Consider the following 22,920-nt stretch of genomic DNA (forward strand, 5'->3'; position numbering starts at 1 on the left):
ACATCTACCCAGCTTTTAAACAATGCATATGACAAGAATATACTCTGCGCCTATACTGGTGAACTGAACACAGACCCTTTCCACAGAGCATATGGTACACACATGGTAAGCATCTGTCTGACATTTCAATCACATCCATATACGCAGTACTTCTGTACTCTCTCGCTCCCCACATCTTATCAAAAATGCTCTAGTGCCAAAAAAACATAAAATCACATCTATTTGTGGAAACTCTTGCTTGGTTCACTATATCCTCTAATTAGCGTCCTGAGTACCGGGTTGCATACAAAAACATTTATATTCACATAGATTGTCTTCACGTGATTTTCACTCTTCACTACAAACTCCCACCCGGGACCTTCCTATAAGTTTTTTTCCCAAGTAGCAACTAACCAGAGAGTTTTATCTTACTCACTGCTTTGAGTAATGAAAAGGCTATTTATACACTGAGCACACATCATTTAGTCTCCATACATCAACAGCACTGCTTAGTACGCCACGACACAGAACCAGCAATATATCAGGACTGTAGTATAATCAGAACAGTTCAGCACAGCATTATCAGTACTACTTATCAATTAACATCTGACAAGGCATCAACAAACAAAAGAAGAATAAAAGTTAGAACAAACATAAACCAAGTATAGCAGAGCAGGATCAAGACAATTTGATTGCAATATTTTCAGTATTAACAAACTGACATCATTACAAACAGAGACAGGAACACATTATAGATGCAGACAAAACAAATGGAAAATCATCGCACTTCATCCTGAAACAAAACACTTGTTTACAGCGCTTAAACAAACAATCAAGAGATAAAAATATATATATATACCTTTTTTACCCGAGGGCTTTTCCCGTTAGAAATCCCCACAGACTGACTCCAGAAAGCCTCCTTTCCCAGAGAGAAAACTGTGTGAGTAACAAATCTACTGATTACCCAGGATCTGGTTTTCTGTTCAAGATAGAGGCGGTCAAGTGTTCAGTCTGAGATGAAAGTCGAAGGGGAATATTATATCTCGCTGGGGCCTCCAAGTTGTCGAGAGGGGATTTCTATGTCTCCTCGGGTATAACTATACCTTATGGGTACCCATGTGATGAGGCTTAATCAGAAAGGCAGACGGCTCATTTTCTTTCCGAATAGTCTGTGTAGTTTATTGACAGCTTGATCTTTATAGAACAAGATCACAGAAAATAAGATTACGTAACAATTGGTAAAATAAAAAGGGAGGTTACATAATAATCTGGCAGAAATATGAGTTATACAATTGGTTGTCAAACACATCCTGAGACCCGAGATAGATTACACAATAAAATGTTGGGGGAACATTCCAGTACTTTTCATATGTCAGTGTGACCTGGCTCAAAAGTTGAAGTTCTTAAGAGAATTTGTACTGAGTTACAGAATTTTGGAAGCAACAATCAGTTCTGGACCAATTTCTGGGAATCTATGCAGAACCATCAGGCCATAAAAACATCTGCACGTAGACTGATAACTGGATAAAAGGTCATTCTTGCACAATACTATTTTCTAGTGTTGTATTCAGAACAGAAATTAACCTCTTCTTAACATGCACTAGCCAGGGCAGTGCTAGGTGACAGCGAGGGACGATGTTCCTGACGGCAGTGGGGGGAAGGACCCACTCAGAGCGTAAGGGAAGTGCAGGGACAGGCTCAGGTTTGAGCTCAGGTGGTGACCATCCCCATTTCCATATTAGTAAGGCCTTCCTCTCCTCATTTCCATCCCGTTGTATGTGTGTGTGTTGTGCTGTCCGCTGACCGACCCTTTGTGCTGATGATCCTGAGCAAAAAGTTGGTGGAACTGACCAAGATTGGCATAAAAATGCAAAAAAATTAAAAAATTTTGTGCAACTATAAGTTGCAGAAATAATTTACAATGTTTCAAAACTGGCATTGATTGATGAATCAGGGCCAAAGCGTAATGTTAATGCATAAAAATGGCTACAGAAATTGCAAGAACACATTTAGGGGGATTTTACATGAGGATTTCACTGTTTTCAAAAAATGCAGCTTTTTGCTGCGTTCTTTTCTAGTGCGCTTTACAGTTAAGCACGTTTTTGGCTGTAAGTCAATTGGAAAAAATTAAATTCAATGCAAACAATTGTTAATGTACCATTTCATAAAACAGCTTGTAAAACAATAAAATGAATTATGGCATTCTTTTCAAGCCTGGTAAAGATAATATGCAAAAAGTCAATGAAAACCAAACACAACTTAACTAGGCACTAAGAAGAAATAAATGAAGTTTATAGGAGAAACACATGCGGGGATTGCCTGTTTGTTAGGAAATGCCCACATGCCAACTCATGTAACAACACATGTAACAGCCACAAATCATGCAGCCGCAGGGAACTCGAACATAATGTATGAGCACTCCCAGACCCTTGGATAAAACTTGAGCATACTTTGATAAGACCAGTACAAGCATTTTCGCTCATCACTAATCTCAACCCAATTTGCTCCAACTGCAGCAAAGCAATAGGGGACATAGAACCCTTCCTAATTAATAGTAATTGCAGTGCTTGAACTCCCAACAATTAGATAATTATGTTTAATATGTTTATTAACCCCTTACCGATATTTGCAGTGCATGTACGCCATGATCAGGAAGGACTTCCCCCCCCGATGCAGTACATATACATCATGGTGACTGACCACGCACAGGGGGCTGTGTATGGACAATCGCCACTGGATCGCCTGCACCGCTCCCGGCATTTTAACCCCCTAAATGCTGTGATTGGTGGGATCACAGTATTTAGAGAGCCGACAAAGGGAAAAAATCCCTCTGCCCTTGGATAGCAGACCCTGCAATGTCATCGCGAGGTACTGATCGTTACAGTGGTGACCCCATGTTGTCTGCAGGGCTGACATATTGTAAGGTATAGCAATACTCCTGCATTTCTATACCTTTTAACTGCGATCAGGATATAGCTATGGAAAAATTATAGCTCTCAAAACAAAGGGATGCAAAAAACTAGTTTTTGAAAGCAAAAGAAGCATCTTTTAGTGTGTGACAGCAGCCAAACATAAAAACACATGATAAATCTGCTATTGCTATAATTGCAGAAGATTTTCTATAATGAGACAGATGGAGACACTGTGGACGCTCTCTGACCTTGTGATCCAGCAATGTATTGGCTGATGTGGTACCCACATGCAAGTGCTTCTCACTACGAATATCATCAAAAGTTAATTTAATTCATTTCTTCAATACAAATAGTGAAACTCATATATTATATACAGTCATTACAGACAGAATGATGTATTTCAAGTGTTTATTTCTGTTAATGTTGATGATTATGGCTTACAGCCAATGAAAACCCAAAAGTCATTAACAAAAAAACACCGGCACAGGCTTCCTAAGCATTTAAAAAGATCTGTTTCAGCAGGCTCTCCACAATCATGGGGAAGACTGCTGACTTGACAGATGTCCAGAAGGCAGTTATTGATACACTCCACAAAAGGTCATTGCTAAAGAAGCTGACTGTTCAGAGTCCTGTATCCAAGAATAATAATGTAAAGTTGAGTGGAAGGAAAAAATTTGGTAGAAAAAGGTGCATAAGCTACCGGGATAACAGCAGCCTTGAAAGGATTGTTAAGAAAAAGGTCATTCAAAAATATGAGAGAGATGCACAAGGAGTGGACTGCTGATGGAGTCATTGCTTCAAGAGCTAAAACACACAGATGTATCCCGGATATGGGCTACAAGCAGGGGCACTCCTACCATGAGGTCCCTGAGAGGGGGCGGCAGAATGCTCGGATTGCTCATATATAGCTGCTCTGTGGTAAAGGACCTCTGATGAGGTCACAGGAGGGGAGGAGTCAAGGGTCAAATGATCAGGGGCCTCAGTGTATTCAGGACTCTTCTGTGCTGGTTGTCATGGTGCTGGATAAGGGAAAGTTTATGTGTGGAGTCAGGAGGGGTTTACAGAGTGGATATAGTAGAGCCTTGTGTGTACGAGGAGTTGGAAGCAGAGCCGGGTGTGTACAAGGTGTACGGAGCGGAACCCGTTAGCGTACGAGGTGTACAGAGCGGAGCCATGTGTGTACGAGGTGTACAGAGTGGAGCCTTGTTTGTACGAGGTGTACGGTGTGGAGCCATGTGTGTACGAGGTGTGCGGAGCCACATGTGTACAAGGTGTGTGGAGCAGAGCCGTGTGTGTACGAGGTGTGCAGAAAAGAGCCTCGTGTGTACGAGGTGTGCAGAGCAGAGACACGTGAGTACGAGGTATGCGGAGCAGAGCCGCGTGTGTATGAGGTGTATGGAACTGAGCCACGTGTGTACGAGGTGTATGGAACTGAGCCACGTGTGTACGAGGTGTACGGAGCGGAGCCGCATGTGTACTTGGTGTATGAAGCGGAGCTGTGTGTATGAGGTGTACGAAATGGAGCCCTGTGTCTACAAAGTGTGCGGAGCTGAGCCGTGTGTGTACAGAGCGGAGCAGAGTCATGTGTGTATGGGGTGTATGGAGCAGAGCCACATGAGTAAGAGGTGTATGGAGCAGAGCCGCATGTGTACCAGGTTTATGTAGTGGAGCTGTGTACAAGGTGTATGAAGCATGGCCGCATGTGTACAAGGTTTATGGAGCAAAGCCACATGTGTACGAGGTTTACGGAGTGGAGCCATGTGTGTACTGAGTGGAGCCGTGTGAGTGCGAGGTGTACGGAGTGGAGCCGTGTGAGTATGAGGCACACAAAGCGGAACCGTGTGTATGAGGTGTGCAGAGCCGTGCGTGTACGAGGTCGGTGTATGGTGGGGAGCATTCATACCTCCCAACCATCCCAGATCCAGCAAGACAGTCCCGATTTTGAGAGTCTGCCCCGCTGTCCCGGCCGGGAGCTTTTTTTTCCCACAGACTCAGGAGTACACGGTGGAGCCCTGAGGAGCATTTTAAAACTCACATGTGACGTTCCACCGGAAGTGACGTGCTGAAAGCTGACCGGAAATTAGGTAATTTCGGGAGGAGATTGTGACGGAACCATGGAGGCACTTCAGGGAATGCTTCAGATCCATCACTTTGTCCTCCTCTGAAAGCGCAGACAGCGGGATCGCTTTGGAATTAGGGATGCCGGCCATGTGAGCTGATCATGATATGTCTTGCACTGGGAGGCTCTGGTGGGCATTACAATGGGAGCCGGGCTGCTATAGTATCTTTGAGAACAAAAAGAAATCATGAAGAAATATCAATATGATCCCTTCAACAAACTAACACAGAAACCAATAGAGGCAAATGATGGAGTATGATCAAAATATTTGCAAAAATATACTTTACTAGATGGTGGCCTGATTCTAACGCATCGGGTATTCTAGAATATGTATGTAGTTTATTTAAAGGGAATTTGTCACCCCATTTTACCCCATAAGCTGGGGCCACCGCCATCAGGGGCATATCTACAGCATTCTGTAATGCTGTAGATAAGCCTCCGATGAAACCTGAAAAATAAGAAAAGCACATTAGATTATACTCACTGCGGGGGCGGGGGCGGTGGGTGTTGCCATCCGGTCCAGCGCCTCCCATCTTCATACGATGATGTCCTCCCCCTTGCTTCTCCCTTGGCTCCTGCGCACTTGCACTTTATCTGCCCTGTTGAGGGCAGAGTAAAGTACTGCAGTGCGCAGGCGCCAGGAAAGGTCAGAGAGATCCAGCGCCTGCGCATTGCAGGAGCCGAGGGAGAAGCACGGAGGAGGACGTCATCTTATGAAGATGGGAGGCGCCGGATGGGATAGTGACACCCATCGGACCGGACCGAATGCTGGGGTGAGTATAATCTAACTCTTTTTTCTTATCTTTTAGGTTTCATCGGGTCCTTATCTACAGCATCACAGAATGCTGTAGATAAGCCTCTAATGGCGGTGGCTGCAGCTGATAGGACAAAAATGGGGTGACAGATCCCCTTTAAATTCCACGCCAATATCGTTGTTTGTGGCAAATCCGTGTGGCAGGAGATGACCCGAGGCAACTGTCGGGAGATCAGCCGTTCAAATTCCACACCAATTCGTGGCCAGACTGCGCCTGTCGCTGATTGGTCGCAGCCGGCTGGGCGCGACCAAACAGCGACGCGGGATTTCCCTTACAAACAGACAGACAGAATTAGATAATTATATAGTAGATTAGATCCAATTAAAGACACCATATACACAGCAACACAATAAATAGGATACCAAAAAATAGGGAAAATGGAAAATACGACCCAATGAAGCACACAGAAGGAATAGCTCTCAAAGGCAGCAATATATAAAGTTATGCGTATATGCGTATATCAATAAAAACGCATAGGTACCTAACTGACCTAATACAAATGACAAGGGATATATAGGTGCAAACAATAATTAAATACCATACCACCCATACAGTGTGTGAATGGCTGTAACAATTAACAAAGTATACTATGCACCATCAGTATAAAGTATACAACTGCAGACTATCCCTAGTCAGAATCATCAAATGCTGCTAAAAATATAATAAGGACATGATGAAATGGGGGATGACCACCTGTGATGATGCACCTGCTATAGTATCTTTATAGAATCTTTCTTTCTCTATCTGTTTCTTTCTCTCTTTGTTCTTTCTTTGCCTCTATAATCCTTCTTTCTCTCTGTTCTTTCTTTCTCTCGCTGTTCTTTCTTTCTTTCCCCTCTTTCTTTCTCTCGCTCTTTTCATTCTTTATTTCCCCTCTTTGTTTCTTTCTCTCTTTCTTTCTTTTGCTCTCTGTTCTTTTTCTTTCCTCTCTTTCTCTCCCTCTCTGTTCTTCCTTTCTCTCTCTCTGTGCTTTCTTTCTCTCTCTGTTCTTTCCCCTCTTTCTTTCTCTCTCTGTTCTTTCCCCTCTTTCTTTCTCTCTCTGTTCTTTCCCCTCTTTCTTTCTCTCTCTGTTCTTTCCCTCTCTCTGTGTGTTCTTCCTTTCTCTCTCTGTTCTCTCTTTCTTTCTCTCACTTTTCTTTCTTTCCCCTCTTTCTCTCTCTGTTCTTTTTTCCCTCTCTGTTCTTTTTCTTTCCCCTTTCTTTCTCTCTGTTCTTCCTTTCTCTCTCTCTGTGCTTTCTTTATCTCTCTGTTCTTTCTTTCGATCCCCTCTATCTTTCTCTTTCTGTTCTTTCTTTCCTTTCTGTTCTTTCTTTCTCTTTGTTCTGTCTTTCCCCTCTTTCTTTCTCTCTGTTCTTTCTTTCTCTCTGTTCTTTCTCTTCTTTCTTTCTTTTCCTCAGTACCAGTCAGTGTGCCCATAGTACCAGCCACTGTGTCCTTAGTACCAGTCAGTGTGATCACAGTGCTAAATGGCTGCAATTGGGGTGTGGATATGGTTGTGACTAGTTGTGAAATGGGTGTGATCAGGGGCGTGGCCTAAAACTTGCCGCTGGCAGAATGGAGTACGGGGGCCAGAATGGAGCACAGGGCAGCAGAATAGAGCATGGAGGGGACAGAATGGAGCACAAAGGGGGCAGAATGGAGCATGGAGGGGGCAGAATGGAACGAGGGCAGGATCATGAGGCAGAATGGAGACAGATGGGGCAGGATTGGAGACAGATGGGGCAGGACGATGGAGCAGGATGGATACGATGGAGACGGGGCAGGATCATGGGACATCACATGGGGGCAGAATGGATACTCATGAGGGCAGGATGGGAGCACATAGGGCTGGAACTAGGAATTTGACACGGAGCCCAGGATATACCATAGGGGATAACTAAGGGATTATCTGTGTAGCAAGGTGGATATTAAAACCAGACGAAGAAAAAAAGCAACATGCATGGGTATAACATTCTTATCTTATAAGCACCACTTATTTGTATCATATAAATGAGATCATGTATATACTATTCATCTTATGGGCAATTATAGTTATTTTGCTATCAGGTCAGATTAATATTGAGGATCTGAGAGGCCAGTAGTGCCTTTTTAACAACCCCTTCCCCCTTTTCTGTTTGTCAGTTATAGGGCACTTCCTTCACTGTGGTTTATGTTGTTTGACTAATTTGGCTTTTTACAATTTTACCTAATAGAGGTTAAGTTTTAATATCCACCTTGCTACACAGATAATCCCTTAGTTATCCCCTATGGTATATCCTGGCCCCCGTGTCAAATTCCTAGCTCCTGATAGCAAAATAACTATAATTGCCCATAAAATGAATAGTATATACATGATCTCATTTATATGGTACAAATAAGTGGTGCTTATAAGAAAAGAATGTTATACCCATGCATGTTATTGTGACTTACGCAATTGGATGAAATATCCTATGGGCAACTATAGTCATTTTGCTATCAGGTCTGATTAATATTGAGGATCTGAGAGGCTAGTAGTACCTTTTTAACACCCCCCCTTTTTTCTGTTCATTGGTTATAGGGCACTTCCTTCACTGTGGTACCCCTTTGTTTTTGTTTGACTATTTTGGCTTTTTACAATTTTACCTAATAAAGGTTAAGTTTTAATATCCACCTAGCTACACAGATAATCTATTTTGTGGATTGTTTTATTCCTGCTGTACATGCTAATTAAGGGATATTATTACTGCAGTGATGTATTTATTTTTTGAGGATACTGTTTTAAATGGGTGGGCGGTCCTGTTAATGTGCAGAGCGACACTGTTGCTTTTTTTCTTCATCTGGTGTAGTTTAGAATTTGGGATAAAATTAAGTAATGTGTTCTGGAAGTGGTGCTCTAGATAACTGTGTTATATCCTGCAGAGATGAGCCCTAGCTGGAAGAAGTGACGGCGGTCTGTGCTGGATGAAAGATGAAAACCAAAGATGAAGGACTTTACCTAGAGACATCACTGGTGAGTTAGTGTGTTACCTGTACACTGACACTATACACTGCATACTATATACAGCGGTCCGGTGTATAATGTCACTGATGATCACTGTATTACCTATACATTATATACAGAGCTCCTGTGAATACTGTCACCGATGATCACTGTATTACCTGTACACTGACACTATATACAGAGCTCCTGTGTATGTCACTGGTGATCACTGTATTACCTATACACTATATACAGCGCTCCTGTGTATAATTTAACCATCTCCACCTTTTATCAGCGCCATCTTGTGACTGAAATTTCTGTCTGTGGGAAGTCAGAAGTAGCAGAAACCCTCTATCAGGCCACCTTCACACATTCAGTATTTTACCTCAGTATTTGTAGGCCAAAACCAGGAGTGGAACAATTAGAGGAAAAGTATACTAGAAACATGTCACCACTTCAGGATTTTTCACCCACTCCCGATTTGGCTTACAAATAGTGATGAGCGATACCACCCGATATGGAAAAATATCGGATCGGATTGGATCAGCCGATCTAAAAAAAGTATCGGGTATCGCCGATTCCGATCCCGGAAGTCCCATTCAAGTCAATGGAACAGAAATATCGGAATTGAAAAAAAACCTTTCTTTCCTTGTAGGTTAATTCTACATGAAGAAAAACAACTAATAATAATGTAGAATGTATTGTGGGAGGTGTAGGAGACATTAAAGCCATAGAGCTTTAGCCCAATCAAATGGAATAACAGGAATTATTATTTTTTTTTAAAGACGTTCGTAGTTACAAAGATATTGACTATGTTAACCTCTAGTTTGTCAGATATGTATGTTTCACTACTTCCATGCTCTTCACCTTATTTTTTACTTCTCCCACACTTTCTCCTTCATCATCCTCAGCAGCATCTTTTTCATCAACTTCTTCACCTTCTTCTTCTTCTTCTTCTTCACCACCTTCCTATTATTCTTTTTTTTTACATTCTTCATATTCTTCTTATTCAACTATTATTCTTCTTCATATTCTACTTCTTCATCTTCTTCCTATTCTTCTTCTTCATCATATTCTTATTTGTGACAGGCATTCCTGTAGTTGTTATCTATAAAAGTTTCAAGATTACACCTTCCGTTCTGCCTGTCACAAAAGATTTACAACAGGATTTGTCCGCGTTCAGTTTGGCCTGCAGCAGCAGGCATTTTCCAGGGGCACCACGAGGAGGAACGGACTCACCCCCATACACTGCTTAGTCTTCTTCTGCTTATAATTTAGATAATATCATTTGCTCAGATTTTTAGTCTTATGCTTAATGTTGTTCTGCTTTTGGTTGTTATGCTTCTTGGTCTTCTGTCTCTTGTTGTTCTGCATCTTGGTTGTTGTCATCATGTTCTTTGTCCTCTTGGTCATCTTCTTCAGGGTCATCTTTTTGGTATTCTTCGGTGTGGTCTTCAGGGTCGTCGTCTTCAGGGTCATCGTCTGGGAGATCCAGAGTGAGAATCAAAAACTATTTCCGCAAGTTTGAACTTGGAAAAGCAGTAGAAGGTACAACAAGGCTGAGGAACTGCCGAGAACCAGCTGACAGTACTGGAACCTGGAAGAGTAGCAGAAGCTGCAAGAGCAAATGAAACTAGCGAGGACCAGCTGACGGTGCTGGAACCCGGAGGGGCAGCAGAAGGAACAAGAGCCAATGGCACAACCGTGGACCAGCTGACGGTGCTGGAACACGGTTACTAAGCAGGAGGTACCTGTGCTCCAAAGCACTACCAAGGACCAGCAGACGTTGCTTGAACTCGGATACCGAGAAGGAGGCACCTAGGCCAAAGGCTCTGCCGAGAACCAGCTGGCGGTGCTGGAACCCGGAGGTGCAGCAGAAGGAAAAAGAGCCAATGGCAACACCGTGGACCAGCTGACGGTGCTGGAACTAGGTTACTAAGCAGGAGGTACCTGTGCTCCAAAGCACTACCAAGGACCAGCAGACGTTGCTTGAACTCGGATACCGAGAAGGAGGCACCTAGGCCAAAGGCTCTGCCGAGAACCAGCTGACGGTGCTGGAACCCAGAGGGGCAGCAGAAGGAACAAGAGCCAATGGCACAACTGTGGACCAGCTGACGGTGCTGGAACACGGTTACTAAGCAGGAGGTACCTGTGCTCCAAAGCACTACCAAGGACCAGCAGACATTGCTGGAACTCAGATACCGAGAAGGAGACATCTAGGCCAAAGACTCTGCCGAGAGCCAGCTAACGGTGCTGGAACCCAGCTGGGTAGCACAAGGTACCCATAATCAACAAAGTTGCAAGGCCGCGAGCAGGACGCAGTTACCAAAACCCACAGTCCAACAGGGGGTGCTTGTCCTATTGGCACTACAGAACCAGCCTTTATTACCAGAACCCGCAACCCACATAGGAAGCACCTAAACTGCAGGCACCATAGACTCGGCTAACCCGACCGCAACACGACAGGACAACGTATTGGTGGCAAAGTGACGTTGACACTACCTGGAAACAGCAGGCGTGCTGGAACCAGGCTGGGCAGGAGGGAGTACCCGTGCCAAAGACACTTCCAAGAACCAGCTGACGGTGCTGGAACCCGGAGGGGCAGCAGAAGGAACAAGAGCCAATGGCACAACTATGGACCAGCTGACGGTGCTGGAACACGGTTACTAAGCAGGAGGTACCTGTGCTCCAAAGCACTGCCAAGGACCAGCAGACGATGCTTGAACTCGGATACCGAGAAGGAGGCACATAGGCCAAAGGCTCTGCCGAGAACCAACTGACGGTGCTGGAACCCGGCTGGGTAGCACAAGGTACCCATAATCAACAAAGTTGCAAGGCCGCGAGCAGGACGCAGTTACCGAAACCCACAGTCCAACAGGGGGTGCTTGTCCCGTTGGCACTACGGAACCATCCTTTATTACCAGGACCCCCAGCCCACATAGGAAGCACCTAAACTGCAGGCACCATAGACTCGGCTAACCCGACCGCAACACGACAGGACAACGTATTGGTGGCAAAGTGACGTTGACACTACCCGGAAACAGCAGGCGCGCTGGAACCAGGCTGGGCAGGAGGGAGTACCCGTGCCAAAGACACTCCTGAGCAGCAACTGGCGATGTTGGAGCCCATGGTCAATCATGCAGCTGGCTGAGGCCTACTTGGAGCAAGTAGAAAATAAGATGTAGTGTGATTTTGGAGGCAGCAGGAGACTTTGCCTTCCACACAGCAGGGGAGCAGCTGGCGTTACTGAACCCCACTGACACAGGAGCGAGTGTTTCTATCTGTGCGGACGGCACTTCCAAGCAATAACTGGCTGTGTTGAAGCCCAGGATCAATCACGGAGCAGGCTGAGGCCTACTTGGAGCAAGCAGAAAATAAGATGTAGTGTGATTTTAGAGGCAGCAGGAGAATTTGCCATCCACACAGCAGGGGAGCAGCTGGCGTTACTGAACCCCACTGACACAGGAGCGAGTGTTTCTATCTGTGCGGACGGCACTTCCAAGCAATAACTGGCTGTGTTGAAGCCCAGGATCAATCACGGAGCAGGCTGAGGCCTACTTGGAGCAAGTAGAAAATAAGATGTAGTGTGATTTTGGAGGCAGCAGGAGACTTTGCCTTCCACACAGCAGGGGAGCAGCTGGCGTTACTGAACCCCACTGACACAGGAGCCAGTGTTTATATCTGTGCGGACGGCACTTCCAAGCAACAACTGGCTGTGTTGAAACCCAGGATCAATCACGGAGCAGGCTGAGGCCTACTTGGAGCAAGTAGAAAATAAGATGTAGTGTGATTTTGGAGGCAGCAGGAGACTTTGCCATCCACACAGCAGGGGAGCAGCTGGTGTTACTGAACCCCACTGACACAGGAGCGAGTGTTTCTATCTGTGCGGACGGCACTTCCAAGCAACAACTGGCTGTGTTGAAGCCCAGGATCAATCATGGAGAAGGCTGAGGCCTACTTGAAGCAAGTTTTATATCGGTTGTCCACTACTACAGATTGTAACTGTCCTCCACTTAGGCCTCTGGCTCTACTGTCTCTAGTAATTCCCCTGGCCTCCAACCCCGCCAGTTGCTGCTCTGAAGTGGCGTCTGCACAATGCACACTTGTTCCTGGGTTACAGGGGCTCTGTCACGTCAGTGGATCCCCTGATGTGTGTCCGGCAAGGTCTCCTGCTCTGTCCACATTCCCACTACTAGTAATGGGAATGTGGACAGAGCTGGAGACATTGTCGGACACACATCAGGGGATCCACTGACGTGACTGAGCACCAGTAACACAGGAACAAGTGTGGATAGTGCAGACGTCACTTCAGAGCAGCAACTGGCGGGGTTGGAGGCCAGGGGAAAAACTAGAGACAGTGGAGCCAGAGGCCTAAGTGGAGCACAGTTAAAAATCAGTAGTAGTTTGAATGTGGATGGAGCAGGAGACTTTGCGGTCAACACAGCAGGTGAGCAGCTGGCGTTACTGAACCCCACTAACACAGGAGCTAGTGTTTTTCTCTGTGCAGACGACACTTCTGAGCGACAACTGGCTGTGTTGAAGCCCAGGGATTATAGTTCAGGTGGTAGAAACATGAACACAACAGGAGACCTGGATACTGTTGCCAACCAATTATTTATTCGGGAAGAGGACTGGCAAATTCTGGCAAGATCCAGGCCTTGTTCATTTTCAGAAAAGTAAGCCGGTCAACGTTATCAGAAGATAGTCGCGTGCGACGGTCTGTTAGTACACCACCTGCGGCACTAAAGACGTTCCAATAATACACTGGCAGCAGGGCAAACCAGCACCTCCAATGCATACTGGCTATGCTCTGGCCATGTATCCAGCTTAGAGACCCAAAACTTGAAGGGGGAAGAGCCATCTGGGAGAACACTGACAGGGCAAGACATGTAGTCTGTCACCATCTGACGGAAACGTTGCCTCCTGCTGACTGGAGCCGTCTGTGATGGTGTAGACAATTGTGGCAGACACACAAAACTTTGCCACATTTGGGCCATAGTGGTCTTGCCTTGTGCTGAGGCGCTGCCTCTGCTCCCTCTTTGTGCCGAGTTTCCTCCACTGCCTCGATGCACAGAGCTGCTTTGTAAAGCACTAGCACCACTGCTGTCGGGTGGAATGGAAAACATGATGGACTGCACCAGTGTGTCTTGGTACTCCCGCAGTTTACGCTCCCGGTTCAACGGTGGTATGAGGCTTTGTAAGTTGTCCCAGTAGCGAGCATCTAGGAGGGTGTGTGCACCCAATAATCATTCGTGTTGAGAATGTGGGTGATGCGGCGGTCGTTTCTCAGGCACTGCAGCATGAAATCAACCATGTGCTGCAGACTCCCAACTGCCAAAGAAACGCTGTCCCCTACTTGAGGCGTCATCTCTGCCTGCTCTGCATCACCCCACCCTCACTGTACATACCGACTAGAGCATTGTGTACCTTCCTCCTCTGGAGAGATGTCTTCCTCCTCCATCGACTCCTCCTCATCCTCCTCACAAAGTGTCCCCTGCCTTGGCCTTTGTGAGGAACCACGTAACGCAGACTGTCCAGAAGCAGATGGCATTTGGGACTCCTCATCCTCCACCTCTTCCAAAACCTCCTCCCTTGCATGCAGATAAGGGGGACAGTCATGCTGACTAGTGCATCATCTGCACTCGCCATCCGCGTGGAATCATCGAAGGCACGCAAAACGAGGCAGATGTCCTTCATAGAGGCCCACTCAGTGGTGCTGAAGTGTGACCAGCACACAGTGCGACTTGTTTGCGCTTGATGCAGCTGGTACTCCATGACTGCTGCCTGCTGCTCACACAACCGCTCCAACATATGTAATGTTGAATTCCACCTGGTGGGTAGGTCACATATGATGCGATGTTCCGGAAGGCGTAATCAGCGCTGCAGAGCAGCAAGGCGCGATCTTGCCGTGCTGGAACGCAGCAAGTGAGCACACTCTATGCGGACCTTGTGCAGCAGTGCATTAAGATCCGGATAGTCCCTCAGAAAGCTCTGCACGACCAAGTTCAGCACATGTGCCAGACATAGGATGTGAGTGAGGTTGCCTAGGCCAAGAGCTGCCACCAGATTTAGGCCATTGTCACACACTACCAAGCCCGACTGGAGAGTCCCTGGCACAAACCACATGTCGCTCTCCTGCTTGATGGCATTCCAGAGCTCCTGCGCTGTGTGGCTTCGATTCCCCAAAGAAATTAATTTGAGTACGGCCTGTTGACGTTTGGCCACGGCTGTGCTCATATCGGTCGTAACAGGCTCCTGTTGCGCTGTTTCTGAGGAACCTGAGTAGGAGGAGGAGTCTATGTGTACAGACTGGATTCCTGCAATCCGTGGAGTTGGCAGAACACGTACAGCGCCACTCTCCAGATCTGTACCCGGCTCCACAACATTGACCCAATGGGGAGTGAGGGAAAGGTATCGTCCCTTTCCATGGTTACAGGTCCACGCATCGATGGTCAGGTGGACCTTGCGCATTTAGTAGTGCATGTTTTATTTTTCCCTCCACATGTTTTTGCAGGGCAGGGACGGCTCGCCTGCTGAAATAAAAGTGGCTGGGCACGGTGTATTGTGGGACTGCCATGCCATGAAGTCCCGGAAGGTGTCAGTCTCCACCAGCCTAAATGAGAGCATTTCAAGTGCCAGTAGTTTGGCAATGCCAGCATTCAGAGCCTGTGCTCGGGGATGGTTTGCTGAGTATGGCCGCCTTTTCTCCCATGCCTGTGCTACCGATGGCTGTAGAGTGGCCTGGGAGTGTGAGGATGACTGGGAACGTGGTGCTGTGGGTGGAATGTCAGTGGGTCTCCGGACAACAGTGCCAGAGGTTCTTCCTTGGCGATCCTGTGAGGAAGCCGAACCAGCTGTGTGTGAGCTGGAGGAAGAGGCCCCAACACGATCTGAAGAGGTGGTAGGTGGTGCTGTACGTTGGCCTACGTCTTCAGTGTGTCTGTGTAACTCCACCTCGTGCTTGGTCCGCACATGTTTCCACATATTTGTTGTATTGAGGTTGCTGACATTTTTCCCTCTTTTGACTCTCTGATGACACAGCTTGCATTTGACAAAGCAAATGTCATCTGCAACTGTGTCAAAAAAGGACCACGCACTGCAAGTCTTGGGAGCGCCCGTTTTGCCTTTTGAACGAGGAATGCTCCTAACGGGTGCCGAAGTGGAGGCTACAGGCAACTAAGTCTGCCCCCTCCCTCTCCCTCCTGTTTTGGCCATTCGGGGAATCTCCTCAGAGTTGCTCCCACCTCCTTCCTGTTCCTCACGCCATGATGGGTCAAGGACCTCATCATCTACACTCCCCTCTTCAAACACCTGCTTCTCATGGGTTGTCTCGCCAACACCGTACGCACCAGAAAGTGGCACCTGAGTCTCGTCATCATCTGATGCGTACTGAGGTGTGCTGACCATAGGCACTGGCCCACCCGCCTCTTCAGATTCCGAGGGACAAAGAAGTTGCGCATCACTGCATACTCCCTCTTCTTCACATTCTTGAATGCTACTTGGCTGGCCCCCACTTTCCAAGCCAGCAGATTCCGTGAACAGAAGTAGAGACTGTGATGGCTCCTGTCCAGGGGTCTCTGACTGCCTGGGCACTTTGGCATGTGATGAAGAGACAGATGGTTGCTCTTCGGTGCTCTGGCCCTGAGAGGATGTGGAAGTCATTGAAGTCGATGCGTTAGCTGCCATCCATCCGACAACGGCTTCAATTTGTTCCTCCCGCAGCAGTGGGGTACGCCGAGGTCCTACAAAGCTGCGCATAAAGGACTGTTGCCTGCTAAAACTGGGGGATGCTGACTCACTGGTGCCCGCAGCAGGCACAGAATCCCCACGTCCTCTCCCTGCAGAATCCCCACGTCTTCTCCCTGCAGAATCCCCACGTCCTCTCCCTGCTGAAACTCCACATCCTTACTCCCTGCCTTCTTCATCTTGCTAGACTGAGAAAGATAGGCAGAAAAGTACAAAGGGGGGGGCTTAGTGTGCTTATTCCTGAACAGTTGGTAACAGGTATAAGAAAACACTAATTTTATGAAGTGTGTGTGTGGACTACACTTTAATAGGAGCTAATGTGGCCTACACAACTGTCAAATGGAGTGTTTGGTGAACTTTATTTTGTTTTTGTTTTTTAAAAAAAACTAAAAGGATGTGACCAAAGATTTGAAAGTGATAGTATCACAAACTTTTTGGAGCTATTACAATGCAGGCAGGTAACCTACAATGCAAAAGATGAAGCTCCAAAAAAAATTGGGTAATACTAATCTGGCTGCAGCTGAGGGGCACAAGCCAGAAAAAAGGCTCCTGTATCTACTCCTATATAGTGTTTGCAACCAACCAATGTAGATGGATACGGATGGATGCACACTAATAGGAGAATAAAAAATGAGCAGCAATAAAATAAAAATATGTGTGAGGCAGTGACGCACACTGAGCGGCCTACAACCAGACGTAGCTGCAGGACACACTACTCAGCATGAGCTGCACTCACACACAGTCAGAGACCTCTCAGACAGCCGTGAACAGTGCAGATAAGTGGGCACTAGCACTGAAAGGCTGCAGAAATGCTCCGCTGTCTACTACTAGTGTTTGCAACCAACGTATATAGATACGGATGGAAGCACACTAGATAGAATTTATGAAAAGTAAGCAGCAATAAAAGAAAAATATGTATGAGGCAGCAGTGACGCATGCTGGGCGGCCTACAACCAGACGTGGCTGAAGGACCCACTACACAGCGTGAGCTGCATTCACACAACACCTTGAAGACAGCTGTGAACACTGCTGCTAGGCAAAAGAAAGCTACAGTGGTGGTTTATGTACCCTGGGTAAAGCACAATATTTTTTTGATAATCGCTATTTCTAACTGTCCCTCACAGTCTTCAACACCAGTCTGTCCCTAACTGAATTCACAGCAGAGTGAACAGAAATGGCGGCGGCGGCTTTTATAGTACATCATGACATCATTTCAGCAGCTAATCAGAGCCATGCCAATAGTTAACATGCCTACATGCCTAACAGGATGTGCCCACACTTCTGAGGATTCTCATTGGCTGAATCAAATCGAGCGGGCTCATAGCATTATGGGAACTTCCGATTCCGGTATTCGATATGGAAAAAGTATCGGAACTCAGTATCGGAACTCCGATACAGTGAATATCGGCCGATACCCGATACTTGCGGTATCGGAATGCTCAACACTACTTACAAATACTAAGGTAAAATACTGACCAGATACTGAACGTGTGAATGTGACTTTAGGCTGGTTTCAAACATACTGATATTTCCGGTACCGGAAAAACAGTAGTGGAGATATCCGTGTCCATGCGTGTGATACTTGTGGCAACTGTGTGCCGCATCAGTACCACATGGACGGCCACCAGGGAAGAAGCGCTACAGTAAGCACTGTTCCCCGGCCAGGGGCGCACATAAAATGAAACAAGTTGATGATTTTGCATCAGGCGGCATTGAGTCCCTGAAGAAGTGTAAAGATCGATGTTTCAAATATATTCCTATTTAAAAGTGTATGTGGGTCACCCTCCCAGGGCTGTGGGGTACTCGGTACCGGGCCGGTCTATTAGATGGGAATGTCACAGCAGCGGTGACCCAGTCCATGGCCCTGGGCGCCCATGTAAAAGGGGATGAGTTGGGAATAAAGTTTTTAGATGAATGATTCGTGACGCCACCTGTGGTGTTCGGCAAGGGAAGTGTTAATCCGACGCTGCATGCAGATCTTCTGGGACTGATGGTGTAGTGCAGTTATGATGATGTAGCCCTCCACAGGCAGGGCTGTAGTCCCAGGGAGGTGTAGATAAAGGGTTGGGAAGAAGGTGCAGTGTTTGGTACAGAGATGTAGCAGTGCTGAGGATGTTGCAGGAAGGAGGCAAGGACACAAAAGGGTGCAGTTTCTATACCTTTACTTGGCAAATGCAGTCCAGGGTCCTGGTTACAGATGGCACAGGAGCAGGCTAGCCTGGAAGCAACTCAGGGATCTCTCTATCAGATGGGTTGTGTAGTCTCCTTCCTAGCGCTGGTTTGAGGTACATCCAATACTGTGTTACACTGAAGTTCCTCCTTCTTATCTTCTCTTAGAACTACCTCGTATGGCAGACAACTGTAGCCCTCTATCTCTCTTGGATCACCAGTCGCTGTTGTGCCTCCGAGTCTTAGTTGGGAATAGAGCATTTACAGCTTCCTATTCCTCTGGTTTCTGTTGCAAGACCTTCAGTATCCATACAACCGTGGAGACCAGGCTCCAGATCATGCGCTATCACTCGGAGGGAGCTCTCTGTCCTCAGCTCAACCTCCAGCTTCTCTCCACACATCTACACTCGTTGCCCTCCTCACACTAACTCCTATTTCCCCTCCTGGCCCTCAGAGTGTGCTCCTCCCCCAATCCTGGTTCAGAGCTCCCTCTGCTGGTCTGGAGTGGGAACGTGTAGCATGTAAATGATTCACTGTTAGAGAGATCCTTCCTTGCTTCCAAGCATGACATCACCCTCCCTGGAGGAAGGCAATGCCATTGTGGCGACCATACTCCTGGGGGCGCCACATTCCCCCATAGTGCAAGTCAGCACTCCTGGGCTGATGAAAAACATAAAAACATATAACAAATGACAAATAAACAATTATGGAGGTTACAAGATTTGAAAAAGGAAAAATTGCAAAAACCAAAAGCTCCAAAAACAGTCCTGTGATGATAAGTCCAGCATCAACATCCATGGTCCATTCCTGGGCAAATGGTGAACTATTTACAAGAGTCGTGACCACACACACAGTCCTGTGGTCAGAATGTCCATGAAAACAAAACTGGAAAATTCAAAGGAAACTCTTACAGATAATCTGCAAGTACACAACTTAAACAGTTGCATATGTACATGTACAGGTTAACATTACTTTAACTTATTTAGATGCGGAATATGATGGGTGGTGTACCTTGGGTTGTACGAGTAGATCTGCGTAATACTGGTGTGGTTGGGGATCTCACTGGTTGTCTGGTACTAACCCCTGGTGTTGAACTGGCTACAATACTGATGTTTCTACGTAGCACAGGGATACTAGATTTTCTAGGTCCACTTCTGTTCACTGTAGGTAAACTGGGTAGTAGCTGTCTGCGAACTCTTAGACTCACCATGGGTATGACAGATTCACCACTGGCAGGGCGAGGGTTCTCTGGCTCCACTGCTAGTATGGCATCTGCTACCTGAACTTCCTGATTCTCAGAGTTCTCTTGAGTCACGTCTTCTTGTACTACCAGTTGGGGAAATGTCAATACTGGCACCCCTATGGCATCATTTACTTTAGTCCAATTTGCAGGGAATTCTCCAAGTATAGTGCTGACCTTTGCTTCTTCTTCTATGGGTTGGATGTTATTTTGTTCTTCCATTCTTTCTTTTAACTGGTCAGGGCACAGTTTCAGATGATCCCTGGATATTGCTGCTGAGGTTTCTCCTCCATCTTTACTAATATGGCACACCTTGGTATTGTCAAAGTTTGAGGGTAGAATGGTGTAGGGTTCAGCTTCCCATTGGTCATCCTATTTATTCAGTCTTCTTTTCCTCTTGAGGACTTGTTCTCCTGGTGACAAGGGAACTGCAGGTGCATTTTGGTTGTAGTGCCTTTCTTGTTTTTGTCTTGCCTGAGCTAGACTCTTTTCCACACACTCTTGTACTCTACGGTACTGCAGTTGTCTTTCTGTATCCCAGTCAGCATCTGGGGCTGTCACCTCAGGTGTAAGGACTCCCATGTCCAAATCAATAGGCAACTTGCCAGGCCTCGATCTCATTAGGTAGGCTGGAGTACAGTTGGTGGAATTCACAGGGATGTGATTGTAAAGGTCTACCAGATCTGGCAACTTTTCTGGCCACAGATTCCTCTCCTCCAAAGGCAAGGTCTTCAGTAGATCAATCACCACCTGGTTCATCTTTTCACACATGCCATTAGTCTGTGGATGGTATGGTATTGTCCGGATCTTCTTACAACCATACAAGTTACAGAATTCCTGGAACACTTCTGCCTCAAAAGCTGGACCTTGATCTGCAAGCACTCGCTCAGGATACCCATGTGGTCTACAGAAGTGCTGTTGGAATGCTCTGGCTGCTGTCCTGGCTGTTTGATCTTTGACAGGCACAACTACCAGGAATCTTGAGTAGTGGTCCACGATGGTAAGAGCATAGATGTAGCCTGACTGGCTTGGGACCAGCTTCACATGGTCCAGGGCGACCAACTCGCGTGGCTGTTTGGTTACTATTGGCTGCAGAGGAGCTCTCTGGCTGTTTTGATCCTTTCTGTGCAGGTTACATTGTCCACACTCCCGGCACCACTTTTCAATGGATTTCCTCATACCAGCCCAGTAGAATCTCTCATGGAGCAAGGCTTCCAACTTCTTCCATCCGAAGTGTCCAGCTCCATTGTGGTATGCTTCCAAGACCATTGATGCTTCTCTCTCTTTGGGACTACCACCTGCCAGACCAGCTCATGAGGGCGGGCATTGATACTCCTCCGACACAGCTTTCCTTCATAAATGAACCTTTTCCCTTCCACAACTGCTGGGTTTCTTCAGGAGCATCCGACTCTGGGCGTGAGTCAGCTTGTGATAGTAGCTCCTTCACCAGGCGGACTGCGGGGTCATTATCCTGAGTTTCTGCCCAGTCATGATGGGGCAATGGATTTAGGGTGACCTCTTTCAAGCCAGACCGTCTGTTTCTCACTCCTTGAGCACGTTGGGCAGCAATTGGCCGGTGGAAGCGAGGTAACTCTATCTCCTCGAGAGCCTCAGGGTCTTCTCCTGCATCTGGCAGATTAGGCATTCTGGACAGCGCATCAGCATTGGCATTCTTGTGCCCTGCTCGGTACTTGATGGTAAATTCATAGTTAGACAGCCGAGCCATCCATCGCTGCTCCAGTGCACCTAGTTTTGCAGTTTCCAAGTGAGTCAACGGGTTGTTATCCGTGAAGATGGTAAACTTGGCTGAAGCTAGGTAATGCTTGAATCTTTCAGTCACAGCCCAGACTATGGCGAGGAACTCCAGCTTGAAGGAACTGTAGTTGTCAGAGTTCCTTTCAGTGGGACGCAGCTTCCTGCTGGCGTAGGAGATCACTCTTTCTTTGCCATTCTGTACCTGTGACAGTACTGCTCCTAGTCCCACGTTGCTTCAGTGTACAACACAAATGGTTTGTCATAATCGGGGTAGGCCAGAACTTCATCCCCCGGTGAGAGCCATCTTCAGTCGAGTGAAGGATCTCTCCAACTCCTCAGTCCATTCAAATGTGGAACTCTTCTGTTTAGCCTTCTTGGACTGCCCCACCAGGAGATTTTGCATAGGGGTGGCTATCTCCATGAAGCCTTTGATGAACCTTTGGTAGTAGCCTACCAACCCAAGAAATTGACGTACTTCATGGAGGTTACTGGGCTTCGGCCAGTCCCGGATGACTGTGACTTTGTCCAGATCTGGTGCCACACCTTCTGCACTCACCACATGTCCGAGACACTGTACCTTGGGCTTCAGGAGGTGGCATTTGGAAGGCTTCACCTTCAGGCCAATGTTGGACAAGGCTTCAAACACCTCAGCCAGGTGTTCCAGATGGTCTTCATAAGTCTTGGAGAAAACAATGACATCATCAAGGTACAACAGGACTGTCTCAAAATTCATGTGTCCCAGGCAGCACTCCATCAGCCGTTGAAATGTTCCTAGGGTGGTGCAGAGCCCGAATGGCATATAGTTGAACTCACAGAGACCCATTGGGGTGGTAAATGCTGTTTTCTCTTTGTCTGCCTCTGCCACGGGAACCTGCCAATACCCACTAGTGAGATCCAAGGTGGAAAAGTAGTTAGCAGTTTTAAGTGCAGCTAATGATTCCTCAATTCTAGGTAATGGGTAGGCATCTTTATGTGTAATGCTGTTAATTTTTCTGTAATCAACACACATTCTCATGGTACCATCCATTTTCTTTACAAAAACTATGGGAGCTGCCCATGGGCTACAAATGTCTCTGATAACCCCAGCTTCCTTCATCTCTCTCAACAAACCTTTAGCACATTGGTATTGTGTTGGGGGTATAGGCTGGTACCTTTCTTTTATGGGTGTGTGGCGCCCCTGAGGCTCAGTCGCCACAGAGGTACTGCACCTCCTCCTGAGGTGTGGTGCCCTACTATCCAGGTAAGTT

The sequence above is a fragment of the Dendrobates tinctorius genome, unplaced genomic scaffold, assembly GCF_039654945.1.
Source record: "Dendrobates tinctorius isolate UK_male_01 unplaced genomic scaffold, ASM3965494v1 ptg000184l, whole genome shotgun sequence".
Classification (NCBI taxonomy): domain Eukaryota; kingdom Metazoa; phylum Chordata; class Amphibia; order Anura; family Dendrobatidae; genus Dendrobates; species Dendrobates tinctorius.